The 14,839-nt window shown below is 41.9% G+C and overlaps 1 long non-coding RNA gene across 1 annotated transcript; it reads right to left on the bottom strand.

The window, feature by feature from the left end:
- Positions 1-1,977: 1,977 nt before the first annotated feature.
- On the bottom strand, positions 1,978-8,825 carry LOC309357472. The gene is made up of 2 exons (XR_014163141.1): positions 8,733-8,825; positions 1,978-2,541 (listed from the first exon to the last, which is right to left on the bottom strand). It is a non-coding gene; the product is annotated as an uncharacterized lncRNA (long non-coding RNA).
- Positions 8,826-14,839: the final 6,014 nt, after the last annotated feature.

Genomic DNA, 14,839 nt, shown 5'->3' with positions numbered 1-14,839 from the left:
AAACGCATCACAGTAGTTAGTGCTATTTCAATCAATTTCCTTTATTTGACCGATGGTCAGAAATAAACATTACACAATACAGAATTATAAACTAAAACATCATAGGGGTACATAAATAAGGTAGGGCCACAGTACTAGACCTCTAACAGATAACCCACATCAAAGCATTCAGTTATACGTTTCCGACACTTGAGTGCCAGGAAAAGGAATTTAGCCACTGACAAAGTTGTTTTCCCAGAAGACTTATTTAGCAGTTATGCTGTCTGCTTTCCTCTTTGTCGGGAACTGAGCTGGGGTAAGTATGGAGTTATAAGATACTGTCTTAAATCGTTGTAGAAGGGACAGCTCAGTAAAATGTGCTCTGTGGATTCTACTTCACCCAACGCACAGTGGCATAATCTCTGGTCATATGGGACTCCTCCATATCTTCCCTTCAGAACCGCCGAGTCAAGAACATTCAACCTAGCTGCAGTAAATAGTCTGCGGTATTCCAGGTAGTGGATATCCGTCAGGTAGCGAGCTGGAGCAGCCCGATACAACTGCTCCCCCAGAAACAACCCAGGTTTCACACGGGCTATGTCCTCCTGTCTGGCAATATCCCTTAATCTTTGAGCAGTTAGTGCTATTTACAATCGTAGCAATAGCGGTAATGGCATACTTGACTTTCACTCCCTCTTCAGCAACGATGTAGGAAGACACTGTCCATCGGCAATCAATGGACAGAGCAGTTTGCAGACAGCATTTGTTGCTCAGTTGTCTGCCGTCCGCTCTGTAAAGTGTTCTCCAAGCTCAATCAGCTGTGCAAAAAGATCACATGTCTTGTACTTCTCATGCCCTGTTGTTTTAATTAATTCCCCCCCCCCACCTTTTTGATGGATAGTTTTATTTCCAACCATATCAAAATTCATTGGCGTTTCATCCATATTTCCAATACTACTTAACGCATAGCCATGTTTAGTGCACTGTTGTATTACGTATCAATGGAAACTATTTACTTTGCTATCAAGATCTGCAGGTAATTTTTGAGCAATTTTCATATTTTAGATCAATGCTAATGTCATATTGTAAAGTTAGCTGTATCGCTATGTGCGAGTGGCAGCGTCTTGTATTTTTTGGAGTGTTTTTGTCACCCCACCCCCCCAAAAAAATTTCTCAACATCTCAGTGCCCCCCCCCCCAAGCTCAATAAGTTTGATCAGTAAGGTGGTTCATAAGTTTATTTTTTAAAAATGCCTGCTCTGAAGGTCTGGTCTTGCAGCTATCTAAAATTTCATGAATTTCGTGAGGTAATGCCTTGTCCCCCCTCCACTGAATTGAAATTTCAGCCTTCATGACATAGGAAAAGAGCCAAGAAAACAGCTGTTTTTGTTACTTTATGACCAATTCAGCTTTATTTGGCATGAATTGCTGTTTCAGAAGAACAGTAAAAGATGCTGAATACAGATTGATACTACAAACGCCAGTACTTTTTTTTTTTTAAAAAAAACCTTTTATTGACGATAGTATTGGCATTTCAATCAAAATGTGACTCATACGATCCTACAACAATTATTTCCACATTTAAGCAAGTGGATACGTGAGTATTGAATACCAACTTTTATTATGACTTAATACTAATAATGACATGCAAAGTTACATTTACATTACTTCAAGAACAAATAAAAAAAATAAAGCTGTGAATGTGAACTATTTTGGGATGAAATCCTCCTTTGATTCCTGTTTCGGGTATTTGGCCCGATTCTCCATTGATTGATTTTATAATTAATATAGACCAGTGTTTCCCAACCTTTTTTGGGCAAAGGCATACTTGTTTCATGAAAAAAATCTCGAGGCACACCACCATTAGAAAATGTTTAAAAAATTAACTCTGTGCCTATATTGACTATATATAAAGTAACTCTTTAATAGGAATCAAATAAACACAAAGATAGTATTTTATAATTACTTTATTATGAAATAGTAAGTAAACAGAAATGTGAAAAATTATAAAATACTTTATTCAGTGCGCAACCTGGGCCTGTTTGGCTGAACACAAAGCTGATATTCTGGCTGGAATCGAAGAAAGACACACACGTAGCTCTTCGTCAACAGCTCTCAGTCTCTCTCTGTATTTAGTTTTTATAGCAATCATGCTTGAAAAGCTCAACTCACAGAGATATGTAGTGGAAAATGGGAGCAATGTCAAAATAGCTTTGTTTGCCAGAAGGGGGAACTCCTTGGCAGTTTCCAACCAAAAACTGTCCAAAGGTAGATCAGCAAATCTTAGCTTGAAACCACGATTTTGTCTCAGTTCAGTTAGTTCCTCCTGCTCCTGTAAAGTCATGTCCTTTCCACCAACTGATGCTGAGCTATAAGGGTCCCTAACCCAGTCAAGGCATTCAGTGGAGACTGAAGAGAAATAAAATGACAACTTCCCCTTGAGAGTTTTTAAATGTTTACCTATTATCTCACACAGTGCAGCAGTGTGAACACCTTGCCATTGCTTGGTGAGTGTGAACATTTCAAGATTGCCACTTTCCACGTGTTGATGCCAGAGTTGCACCTTTGTTTTTTTTTTTAATATAATTTTTATTAAGTTTATAGTATACAAAATCCAACTTCCAAACACTTATTTCCATAAATCTAGTGGACTCCCCCCATCTTCCGAACACTGCATTCTCTGTAAATTTAAAACCTCAGCAAATTGTTAACTTATTTTAAACATAATAATATATCTTCCATTTTATCGTGATATCTGGTCTCTAAACATTTCAGTCCAAATCCATTGTTTTAGTTTCAACACAATAAAATTATTTCATTACACCACTTCTGTCTTGTTGTTCCTTATTTTCCAATTCAAAAAATTAACCGATGCTGAAGCTGTAATTTCCTAAAAAGGAGCATTTTTTAACATTCATACAACTTATAATGCTTTTTCAAATAATCCTTGAACTTTTCCCAAACTTCCTCCGTTTCTTCTTCTCCCGAGTCTCGGATTCTGCCAGTCATTTCAGCCAGTTCCATATAGTCCATCAGCTGCGTCTGCCATTCTTCCAATGTGGGTAGATTTTGTGTCTTCCAGTGCTTTGCCATCAAGATCCTTGCTGCTGTAGTAGCGTACATAAAGAAAATTCTATCTTTCTTTGCCACCCTCTGGTCCACCATGCCCAGGAGGAAGGCCTCCGGTTTCTTGGGTAAGGTAAATCTAAGCACCTTTTTTAGTTCATTATGTATCATCTCCCAGAAGGCCTTCACCTTCGGGCAGGTCCACCAGAGGTGTAAGAATGTCCCTTCCTCCTCTTTACATTTCCAACATTTGTTGTCAGACAGGTGATATATCTTTGCAAGCTTGACTGGGGTCATGTACCACCGGTATGTCATTTTCATAATATTTTCCTTCAGGGCACTACATGCCGTAAATTTCATTCCGGTGTTCCATAACCTTTCCCAGTCTTCAAACATAATGTTGTGCCCCAAATCCTGCGCCCACTTTATCATGGAGGATTTAACAATCTCATCCTGTGTATTCCATTTAAGCAACAAGTTGTACATTCTCGAAATTAACTTAGATTTTGGCTCAAGCAGCTCTGTCTCTAATTTCGACTTTTCCTCCTGGAAACCCACTTTTTTGTCCGCTTTAAAAACTTCCTGAATTTGAGCATAATGTAACCAATCTCGCACCTTGTTTTTTAACTTTTCCATACTCTGCAACCTCCAATTATCTCCAATTTTTTCAATTATTTCCGAATATTTAGGCCAGTGGGCCTCCATATTGAGTCTTTTCCGTGCTTTGGCCTCCATCGGTGAGAGCCACCTCGGAGTTTTACTTTCCAATAAGTCTTTATATTTTGACCAGACCATAAAAATTGCCCTTCTGACAATATGGTTTTTGAATGATCTATGAACTTTAACCTTGTCATACCACAAATATGCATGCCACCCAAAAGCATTATCAAATCCTTCCAGGTCGAGGACATCGGTGTTCTCCAATAAAATCCAATCTTTCAACCAGCAGAGGGCTGCAGATTCATAATATAACCTCAAGTCCGGCAGGGCAAACCCCCCTCTTTCTTTCGCATCCGTTAGTATTTTAAACTTAATTCGGGGCTTTTTGCCCTGCCAGACAAATTTAGAAATGTCCCTCTGCCATTTTCCAAAACATTCCACCTTGTCCACAATCTGGAGGGCCTGAAACAGAAATAGCATTTTCGGCAATACATTCATCTTTATAGCAGCTATTCTACCCAACAAGGAAAGTTTCAGTCTTGACCATGTTTCCAAATCTCTTTTGATCTCTGACCAACATTTCTCATAATTGTCCTTAAACAAATTCAAATTTTTGGAGGTCAAGTGCACCCCTAAATACTTTACTTTTTTAACCACATTTAATTCCGTTTCTTTTCTGAACTCCTCTATTTCAATAGTTGTCAAATTTTTTGCTAGAACTTTAGTTTTTTGTTTATTCAGCTTAAATCCCGCCACCCGACCAAAGTCAGAAATTAATTCTAACGCTCTTTTAGTGCTAGAGGCTGGCTCCTGTAGTGTTAATACCAAGTCATCTGCAAATGCTTTCAGTTTATATTGTTTCTCTCCGACCACAATTCCCTGTGCCAACCGGTCATTTCTAATCTTGTTCAATAGCACCTCCAGGACTGAGATAAACAACAGAGGAGACAGAGGGCACCCCTGTCGTGTCCCTTTTTCAATTTTGAACTCCTCTGTCACCACGTTGTTCACTATCAATTTAGCTTTTTGTTCTGAATAAATTGCTTCTATTCCATTTTCAAACCCCCGCCCTACTCCCATCCTTTCCAAATTTTTCTTCATAAACATCCAAGAAATGTTGTCAAAGGCTTTCTCCGCATCAATAAAGATCAACACCGCTCTTGTATTTGAATTTGTCTGTAAAAATTCCAGATATCAATGATGTTTCTTGTGTTGTCAAATAAATGCCTACCAGGGAGAAAGCCTGCTTGGTCCTTATGAATCACTTCATTTAATACTTTCTTAAACCTACTTGCCAAAATGTCTGCAAAGATTTTGTAATCCACATTTAGGAGTGAGATAGGACGGTAGTTTTTAAGTTGAGTTTTTTCAGTTTCTAATTTTGGTATCAACGTGATGAAAGCTTCTTTCCACGTTTCCGGTGCCTTCCTCCCCTCCATAATCTGGTTGCAAACTTCCAACAGTGGTTGTATCAAAGTGTCCTTCAATACCTTATAGTATTTGGAAGTGAGTCCATCTGGTCCTGGAGACTTGCCTAGTTGAAGATTCTGAATGGCGCATTCAATTTCTTGGAGCGTAATGTTACAGTTCAGGGTTGCTCTCATTTCCTGAGGTATTCTTTGTAATCCATTAGTTATGAGAAATTGATCCACCTCCGAATCTTTTTGTGGCCTTTGTGAATAAAGTTCTCTGAAATATCTCTGGAAACACTTTCTAATTTCCTCAGGTTTCTGAACCATTCTCCCTTCAATCTCTAGATTTGTAACTGTATTAAGCTTTTGTCTCTTTTTCAACTGCCAAGCCAACAGCTTCCCACACTTATTAGCTGATTCAAAGGATCTTTGTTTCATTTGTTTAATTTTCCATTCCACCTCTTGATTTATCAATTTCGAATATTGTGCCTGGAAAAACTTCACTTCTCTCAACACTTCCTTCGATTTAGGCCTGGATCTCAGTTTTTTCTCTCCTTCTCTTATTTTCTCCAAAATCTTCTTCTTTTCATTCCAGAGCCTTTTTTTGATCGTGTTCTGCTGTATTAGAAACCCTCTCATAACTGCTTTACTTGCGTCCCAGATTGTTCTTTTTTCCACAGTTGTCTTTAAATTTATTTCAAAATAATCCTTTAAAACTTTTTGGGCCTTCTTAACAATCTCCTGATCTCTTAACAAAGCGTCATTCATTTTCCATCTGAAAGATCCGGTTGTGTTTAATCTCAGTTCCATTCTCAAAGCATTGTGGTCGGAGCAGGTTTTTGGGCAGATTTCCACTTTTCTAGTCCTAGGTGCCAGTCCTCTAGTTATCCATATTTGGTCGATTCGCGTCCATGTCATGTGGGCCTCAGAAAAGAAAGTTCCTTCTTTCCCTAGAGGGTTCTTGATCCTCCATATATCAGTCAAGTCCAAATTGTCAGTCATTTCGAAAAAAGTTTTTGGTAGTCTGCCGTCTTTCGTTATGTTAGCACTTTGCGACTTATCCATATTCACTGAGACGACTCCGTTCATATCTCCCAACATGATAATGTTGTTGTAATCCAAATAGTCCAGCATAGTCTCATGCAGCCTCTTGAAAAATTCCGATTTCCCTTCATTTGGGGCGTAGATTCCTAAAATTAAAAACTTTTCTCCTTGTGTCTGAATTTCAACCGCCAAAATTCTGCCCTGTTCATCTTTAAATACAAATTTTGGTGACAAGTTCTCCTTTGCATATATCACCACTCCTCTTTTCTTAACTTTGTCCGATGAAATAAATTCTTGGCCTAACCTTTTATTAATTAACACTTTTCTGTGGAGTCTTGTCACATGTGTTTCTTGCAAGCAGATAATGTCCAATTGTTCTTTTTTCAAAATATGAAATACTTTTCTCCTTTTTTCTGGAGAATTCCCGCCATTTATGTTCCAACTAAGAAGCTGTAGAGACATCCTGGTCTAGTACTTGAGTATCACAGTTGGGTATCTATGTTATCCTCCGTTCCCGAAGGATGTGGTGCCGGTCCGCCTCCAGATGGTACGTGTCCTGGTGGTAATCCCGGTGGTGGAGGCCAAGAATCTGCGGCTCTCTTTTGGAGGTCCTCCTCGTTGTCGTACAGGAACTTCTGCTGGTCCTCTAGTGTTTTAATTCTTACCTTCTTTCCTTTATAGGTGAATGATAAACCTTGAGGGAATTCCCACCTGTAAGGAATTGCGTTGTACCTTAACAGTTTGGCCAAGTCTGTATATGAGGCTCTAAGGTCCAACAGATATTTGGGAATATCTCTATAAATTTCTGCTCTTTTGCCTTCAACTTCCAGAGATTTTTTAAAATGTTGGCCTAGTATCTTGTCTCTTTCCTCTCTTGTTCTCAAGCAAACCAAACAGTCTCTGGACTTGTCTTTCTTAGCCGATCTTCCCAATCTGAAGGCCGTCACAATTTTGAAGTCTTTGTCTTCCTCAACCCCCCAAAATTTAGAAAATAACTGCGTCAAAAATTCCTCTAGGTTGCCCTGCTCCAGTTCTGGGACGGCCCTCAGCCTAAGATTGCATTCCTTACTTTTCAGTTCCACCATTGACAGGTAGGCTTGCTGTTCTCCTACCTGTCTTTTCAGAGGTCTTACTTCCCCTTTGATCTCCTCAACCTTTTTGCACGCTTGCTCAGCTTTTTGATTGGCTTCCGCAGCTAATTTATAGTTCTCAGCCGTAGCTCCTTGCAATTTCTCAATAGCCTGAGTATGCTGGGAAACCTGATCTGATAACTTACTGATAGTAGATGTAGCTCTATCAATTTTAGATGACTGATCGTCCACCTTCTTATTCAATAGTGCCAATTGTTCCAAGATTTGTTTCAAGACTGGATCAGTTCCTCCAGTTGCCATTTCTTCTGTAGCAAGCGTTTCAACTTCTCCCTCCTGTGCCGTCAGCACAGTTGGTACAGAGGATCTACGTTGATGTGTTAACGTTGTTTGAACAAGCTGCCCAGCTCTCTTATCTTTTTCTTTAGCTTCCTTAGCTTCCTTAGCTTTGGCTGCTCTTGTTTTCCCTGGGCCGCTCATTCCCCAGCTGCCTCTGTTCAAGGTCAAGTAGTCTTTCAATCCATGAGAAAGGCAAGTCCAGAATGTAAACAATTAAACCACAAAGAATCTCGATATAATACAGTTCCCAGGCCTCTATACCTCTGCAAATCCACCAGGGGGGGTGTTTCATGAGAAGGAAAGTTTCTTTTCCGCCATCAAAGTTCCTATCAACTTTTATAATCCCCAAGTTCAAAAAGGAGGTTTCCAGATAGTTCTGTTTCAAAATAGTGCCACAAGGTGACAGAAAGGTTCCAGTATCAATATTAAAGCGATAATGTATCCATCCATGCAACAATCTATATACTTCAGAAGAGGTTTCAGCAGCCTGACAGTTCTCCTTTGCAACACTGGCAGCCCGACAGCTCGGTTGTCCCCTTTAACTCCACGTCACTCCGCAATAGGGGGAAGGTTCCATAGCAAAATAAACCAAATGATTTAATCCTTCATTCCTTTTAATTTCTAAAAACACAGTCTATTGATGCCCCTTCATACTGTTTTCAAAGTCTCTTTTTAAGCGCTTCAGCCCACATCAAATTCTTTGCTTTGCTCTGATTAGCAGGGTCGGGAGACGGACTTCCTGTTACTCGCCTCCCGTTTTCAGCCGAATTAAATAAATTTAAGTCAATCTTTAGTACCCCTTACTCACGGGTAAATTGCAGCCAATTCCGATACTTTTCAAGAAGAAAGGTCGACGCTCATCAGCAGCAGCAGCGCGGCTTCACTTCCGCGAAAAGAGCGATGAACTCACAGCGCCGCTCCCCCTTTCATGTTCCGGAGCCTCTTACGAGGTCCCTTCCTCGCTTCTGGGGGGGCTTCTGGCACCCGCCGAGTCCCACGGCCGCAGGCTCGCTCTGCCTGCGGTTTATCTTAATGGGTCTCCGCTTTGCCGTAGCGGACGACCCTTTTTCGCGGAGCCCCTCTTCACTGGGTAAAGAGGACCGCCATTGCCGTTTTGCGCCGCCTCCGGAAGTCCAGAGTTGCACCTTTGAACGGAATCCATTTATTTTATCTGTACTTGTAAGCAGGTTTTCATTTCGGCCTTGCATTCGTGTGTTCAGTTCATTCAGATGATGAAATATATCTTCCAGGTATGCCGGCATAGGCGCCGACTCCATGGGGCCTGAGGGGGCCCGAGCCCCCTCAAAAATTCGTTTGGGGGGGCTCTGCCCCCCCCAATAATTTAAGAAAATTATTACCGTATTTTTCCCTCAAAAAGAGGAAGCGGCTGCTTTCCTGCATTCTGCCTCAGGGTCTTACTGCCCACCCTCCTCTGTTTTCTTGCTGTGTTTGCTCAAACGGAACAAAGAGCAGGGAAAGCCCCTCCCCTCCAGGCAAGCAGGCAGGAGGGAGGGAGAGGGAGAGAGAGAGAGAGAGACTACAGCCTGCCTCCCCAAATTCACACACCCACTGTTGCCTGGGGCTGCAATGGTGCAAAAACGTGGTTACAAAACATGGATCCACAGGGATCCTCAGGATCTTTGCATTGGGTCACCCCAAATTCACCATCAGATCACATGTCTGTGGCCACAGCATGAAGCACAAAAATGATACATCATTAATATTCACCGCCCACGGCGGCAGCCAATCGGCTGCCGCAAAGGGCGGGCCCTCACAGGTTCACTTAAGGTCGGGGCAGCCCGGGGCTCGCCCCTTTCGTTCCCCCAGCAGCAGCGGTTTGGAGGTCTTGGGCCCCCCTAATATTTTTTGTAAGTCGGTATGGGCCCCCCCAATATTTTTTATAAGTCGGCGCCCCTGTATCACCACTCATCACTTGCAAGCAGCTTTGCGTAATCTGACCTCTCATTTGTCAGAAACACTTTAAGTTCCTCCCGCAGCTCATACACACGAACCAAGACCTTGCTACGCGACAACCACCGGACCTCCGTATGAAACAGCAAGGTTTTATGCTTCGCTCCCATCTCCTCACACAAAGCTGCAAATATGCGACTTTTCACGGGTCGTGACTTTACAAAGTTTACCATGCGCACAACATCATCCAACACATGAACTAGGTCTGCTGGTAAAGTCTTGGCTACGAGGGCCTCACGGTGCAAAAAACAATGCGTAACAATCACATCTGGATTTCTTTCCTTCACTCTGCTTACAAAGCCTTTGGTGTGCCCGACCATGGCTGCAGCTCCATCGGTGCAGACACTTGTGCAGTTTTCCCACTTAAGTCCTCCTTGTTCAAGGTATTCTGATGTGACCCGAAAAATTTCTTCTCCTGTTGCTTTTTCTGGCAATGCCTTGCAGAAAAAGAAGTTTTCTCTAATTGCATCATCATCAACAAAACGCACATTGGCCAAGAGTTGAGCATGTCCACTGATATCAGTAGACTCGTCAAGTTGTAATGCAAATTTCTCACTGCTATGGATCTTTTCCAAAACCACACTTTCAATGTCTGCAGACATGTCATTAATATGTCTGGAAATTGTGTTGTTTGAGAGAGGGACTTTGGCTATTTCCTTAGCTGCTTCAGGTCCGAGCATCTCCTCTACAATAGCTTTGCAGGCGGGAAGTATTAATGTCTCTGCCACAGTGTGCGACTTTTTTGACTTGGCTATAAGTTCAGCAACGTGATAGAGGTCTTCATTTACCTTTGAGGTTTGTCTCATGAAAGTTGCCTGTTTCTCCGTGTTTTCACGCAGGCGAACAAAATAGTCCGCATTCTTGTTTTGAAGCGAAGGGTGTTTCGTTTGGAGATTGGGACCATAGCACTGTTAGCTAGCTTTTCACCACACACCACGCACAATGGAGTTGGTTGGTTTGCATCTCCGGTGAAAGTAAATCCAAATGAAATATAGCTTTCGCTATATTGCCTTGTGCCAGAGAATTTGCTTGAGCTAACCATCTTTGCTTTCTTTTCATGCCCACTCATACTTGGGCTCTCATCTGGCTCCAAATTTTGTTCAGAGTCCAGTTCTTTTCTTTTCAAAAACTTTTCCATCACTGCAGTATCCGACCATCCAATTGCCACTGACAAACGGATACAGACCCCCCTTTTTTTTTACAGCACAGCTCGCACAAATGTACATGGAATTCCCTTTTCGAATTAAAACACACAGTCTCACGAGAGCAAGGAGCAGCGATTTTATATTTTACGAAAAGAAGTCGCTAGTCCTCATGGTGACAGGGTGGAAAATATTTAAAAGCAGAACCACCTTGAGGAAGGTGGAGCCATATCACATCCCGGCACACTAGTGTGCCGCGGAACACCGGTTGGGAAACACTGGCTTAAACCACCAGCCGCAAAATAACGAAAGGGGAAGCAGCCAGCTAGCGCTGCGTGCAAAGCGAAGCGCACATTCCTCAGCTGAAACAGGCAATAATAATCGGTAATAAATTGTTTCCCTCCAAGTTTGCGTCACTGAATGATTAAAAGAAAGGACCCAATGCTGAGGAGCGTCCCCTTTAACAGCTTCACTTAAGATGGCGACCGGCAGCTGCCTGGCTGCCGGCGCATGTGGCCAATTCCAAATGGCCGCCGCTGCCGTCCACGTGCTCCCAGCCACCAATGGGGACCCACAGGCACCAAACAGGAAGAGTAAACTAAACACGCTGCCCCAATCTGGCTCTGCTCCTCCCCCCATCAAACTGGCGGGTTTCTCCCTCATGGCACAATCTCTTTAACAGTAAGCCCCCCAGAGCCCAGGCGCTGTAAGGAAGCTGGAGGCTTGAGCTGGAAGAACAGCAGTGAGAGGCACGATAAGACCAATAAATGAGGAGCTTTTGAAGGCAAACCGCCACCTCCTAACACTGCCCCGGAGCCTTTATGGAAGCCTCGCGGGGGGGGGGGGCTGAGAAAGGAAACACAAGTGGAAATACGAGGGGACAGTAGCCGCGCACAGCAGCCCAACAGCTGTTTACAAAGGCAGACTGCCGCGTTGTGACTGCGACTGGATGGGGAGGGGAAAGACGATTATTGACCTGCAAAGGTACCAACAATTGCGGCCCAATGTTGGCTTGCTTCACGAGATGAGGTAAAGCCTTAAGCAAAAGTGGCTCCAAAATGAGTGGCTTCAAAAGAAAATTAGCTTCTCCCGCTGCAGCACTGATGTCCCGGTAAAAGCCTCCACCAGACGCAGTTGCGAAGCTGGGATTGAGAGCGGCACACAGGAAAAAATCAAATCCTCAAGCAGCACAAACAAAACCACGATGGAGTGAAGTTCCGCGACGTCCCCTGATTGAGGAAGTGAGCCAAAGAGGAAGCCCTCTGGCTCGCTCCTCGGTTTAAACGGTTCCGGCCATGACACCCGGCCAGCGGATTGGCTGGCCGGGCTCTGACGTGGCCAGGATCCCCTGGGCAACGGGGGACACAGTCCCCCGCCCCCGGTGGGGAGTGGGTGGCCACGCGGTCCACCGCAACTCCTTCCCACTGGGAAGTGGAGCAGATTTATAGTTGTATCACGTTGCTTCATACCACTACATTCTTGCTTCCTTGATAGTTCTCTCCGCCATTTGTGTGTGACACAGGGGCGCCGACTTATAAAAAATATTGGGGGGGGCCCATACCGGGGTCCTGCCCCGGGAAGTTTTCTAAATTTTAGATGAAAATTAGTGAGTTTTAAAGTTTTTAAAAAGTATTTTAGAGTCATATGATCAACATTAGAACCCCGAAAACTCGACTCTTTATAACTCCACACTCCAGGAAACTCGACAAGCCTGAAACACTTTTTGGCTTTGAAAAAAGAAACAAAACATAAACACGCACGGTATTTTCATAAAAAGCTAATTTAATTTACAGTAACAATTATGCTTATAGACTATTACAGAGCAGTGAATATATAGCTCTGAAAAGACTGAAATGATACTTAAATAAATCCTAAACTATCATTAAAAGAATAAAATATTGCTGTCACACAGTAATAGCACTTTGATTAATAAGTGAAATAGCTAATTTAAGCTTACTTTGAATAAGGCTGAGGGTTCATTAAATAAAAATAATATCTCAAAGTTAATGCTTTAATACAGTTAATAAAGTTAATACAGTATGCCTAATACTGTATGTAAATACTGTAATACTGTATGTAAATAACGGGCTGTAATTGGGTCTTACACCCTAAAAATATTTAAGTATTTGAAAATAACTAATACAGTACTATAGTAATATAGAAATACAGTACTAAACTAGTACTAATAATATTTCGAAACTGAAAATTTAACATTCTGTATGTATTTAATTCTCTATTTTATAAAGATTTTTAATATTGCTCTAAATACCATTATTAGGGCTAGAGTGTCTTTAGAAAGGTGCAAATGTCGACCGTCTGACTGGATTACTGAATATGAAGTCGTTGATGACTGGTCGGATATCCAATTCATCCAAAACATCTCGATGGGCTTGAAGAACAGCCAAGTTGTTCAATCGCTTCTGTCCCATTGTTGATCGGAGATATGACTTCAGACGTCTAAGGGCGCTAAATGACCGTTCTGCTGTTGCTGTCGTGATTGGAACTACTTGGAGAAGCTTAATGCACTTCACTACTTAACATAACATTTCTCCAACTGCAGGCTCTTGTGTAATGTACTTTCTCACATCACGCATGTTTTTTAAGACCAGTTGTTTTTTATTAGCGATATCGGCTAACATATTCAAGTGTAAGTGCAGTCTCTCAATGTCTAGGTCATTTTTGAAAAACTCAGTTGATTTTTCAAAATTTGTTTCACCTCTGTTTACTAAAAGCAAGCACTCTTGTTCAACTGCAATGACCTGTGTGAATCCAGTTGATGCAAACCGCTCAGTAATGCAAGATTGCACCGTTTCACAAACTTCAATGTAAATAGCTTTGTAGTATTCCTTTGGGGTTTTGAAAGTGTGCGGTGAGCTGGCTTCGTTGTTTTCATACTACTTTGGTATACGTCGATTCCGAGGAAGCAAAGGATCATCAACTTGTGAAGGTTTTTCTTTTAAACACAATTCCCAAAAGTGTTCAAAACTATCACGCCTTCCATTCAATATACAAATCAAGCCCTCATATATTTTTTCCAGATCAGCAACACTTAGATGAGGACATTGAATTTTTTCATTGACATCCTCTACTGGGTTCATTGCATGGCATTAAAGACGTAAAAAGAAGTAAGTTTTGAATTGTAACATCGACTCAAGGTAGCCTGCACATTTGTAACCTGCCTCTGTTTTGTCCTCTGCAGAAAATGTTTCAAAAAACTCTAGAAGTTCTTCAAAGTTTTTCAATATTCTCAAGATACTAGAAGCTCGCATAGTCCATCGAGTCGGGCAAAGGGGTCGTAGACCAGCTTGGTCGTTGGCGCTCTCACAGCGTATGCTTCTGAAAAGTCCCATCCTTTTGTTGGATTCCCTTGCGGTGTTTTTTAAGTCCTTGGCTAAGGCCATAATATCCCTCATAGACGTAGGATGGCGGAGACTGTCTACAACTGCCAAGTTTAAACTGTGAGCAGTGCAGCGCACATAACGTGCTTTTGGTTGTATATCCAAAACTAACCTTTTTAGTCCTTTGAACTTTCCTCTCATATTCGAGGCACCATCATAGCACTGTCCTCTTAAGTTATCCATTGACAAATCAAGACGAGCAAATACGTCTTTTAAAATACTAAACAGAGTTTGTGATTCAGTGTTGGGGGTCTCGTATAAGCCAATAAAGTCTTCGTTGATAATTAAGGAATCATCGACAGTACGAATACAAAATGACACTTGTTCGTGAATCGAAGAATCACTTGTTTCGTCAACCATAATAGAAAAATGTTCAGTCTTCTTGATTGAAGCCAATACTTTTCTCAACACAGACTTTCCTAGTAGATCAATGATCTCGTTTTGAATATCGTGGGACGTCCACTTATACCCCAAACGCCCTAACCAATCTTTTAACTCGGGTACGTCATTCTTTCGGAGTTCCAACAATTGAAAAAAATTTGAGTTTACATCTTCGTGCCCTCTAATTGCTAGTCCTTGTCGGCATAAAAATTGCACGGTAGTAAAAATCGTCTCGAGAGCTAAACGGCCTTTCTTCATATCACTATCTAACTGTTCATTCAATTGGGAGGCCACACTTCGGTTAGTGATGGAATTTAGTTTCAGAACACCTTCTTTATGCGTAAACGTATTTTCATGAAG

The sequence above is a fragment of the Podarcis melisellensis genome, assembly GCF_964234715.1.
Source record: "Podarcis melisellensis genome assembly, chromosome: 15".
In the NCBI taxonomy this organism is placed as follows: Eukaryota; Metazoa; Chordata; class Lepidosauria; order Squamata; family Lacertidae; genus Podarcis; species Podarcis melisellensis.
This window is presented reverse-complemented; position numbering and strand designations above follow the sequence as displayed.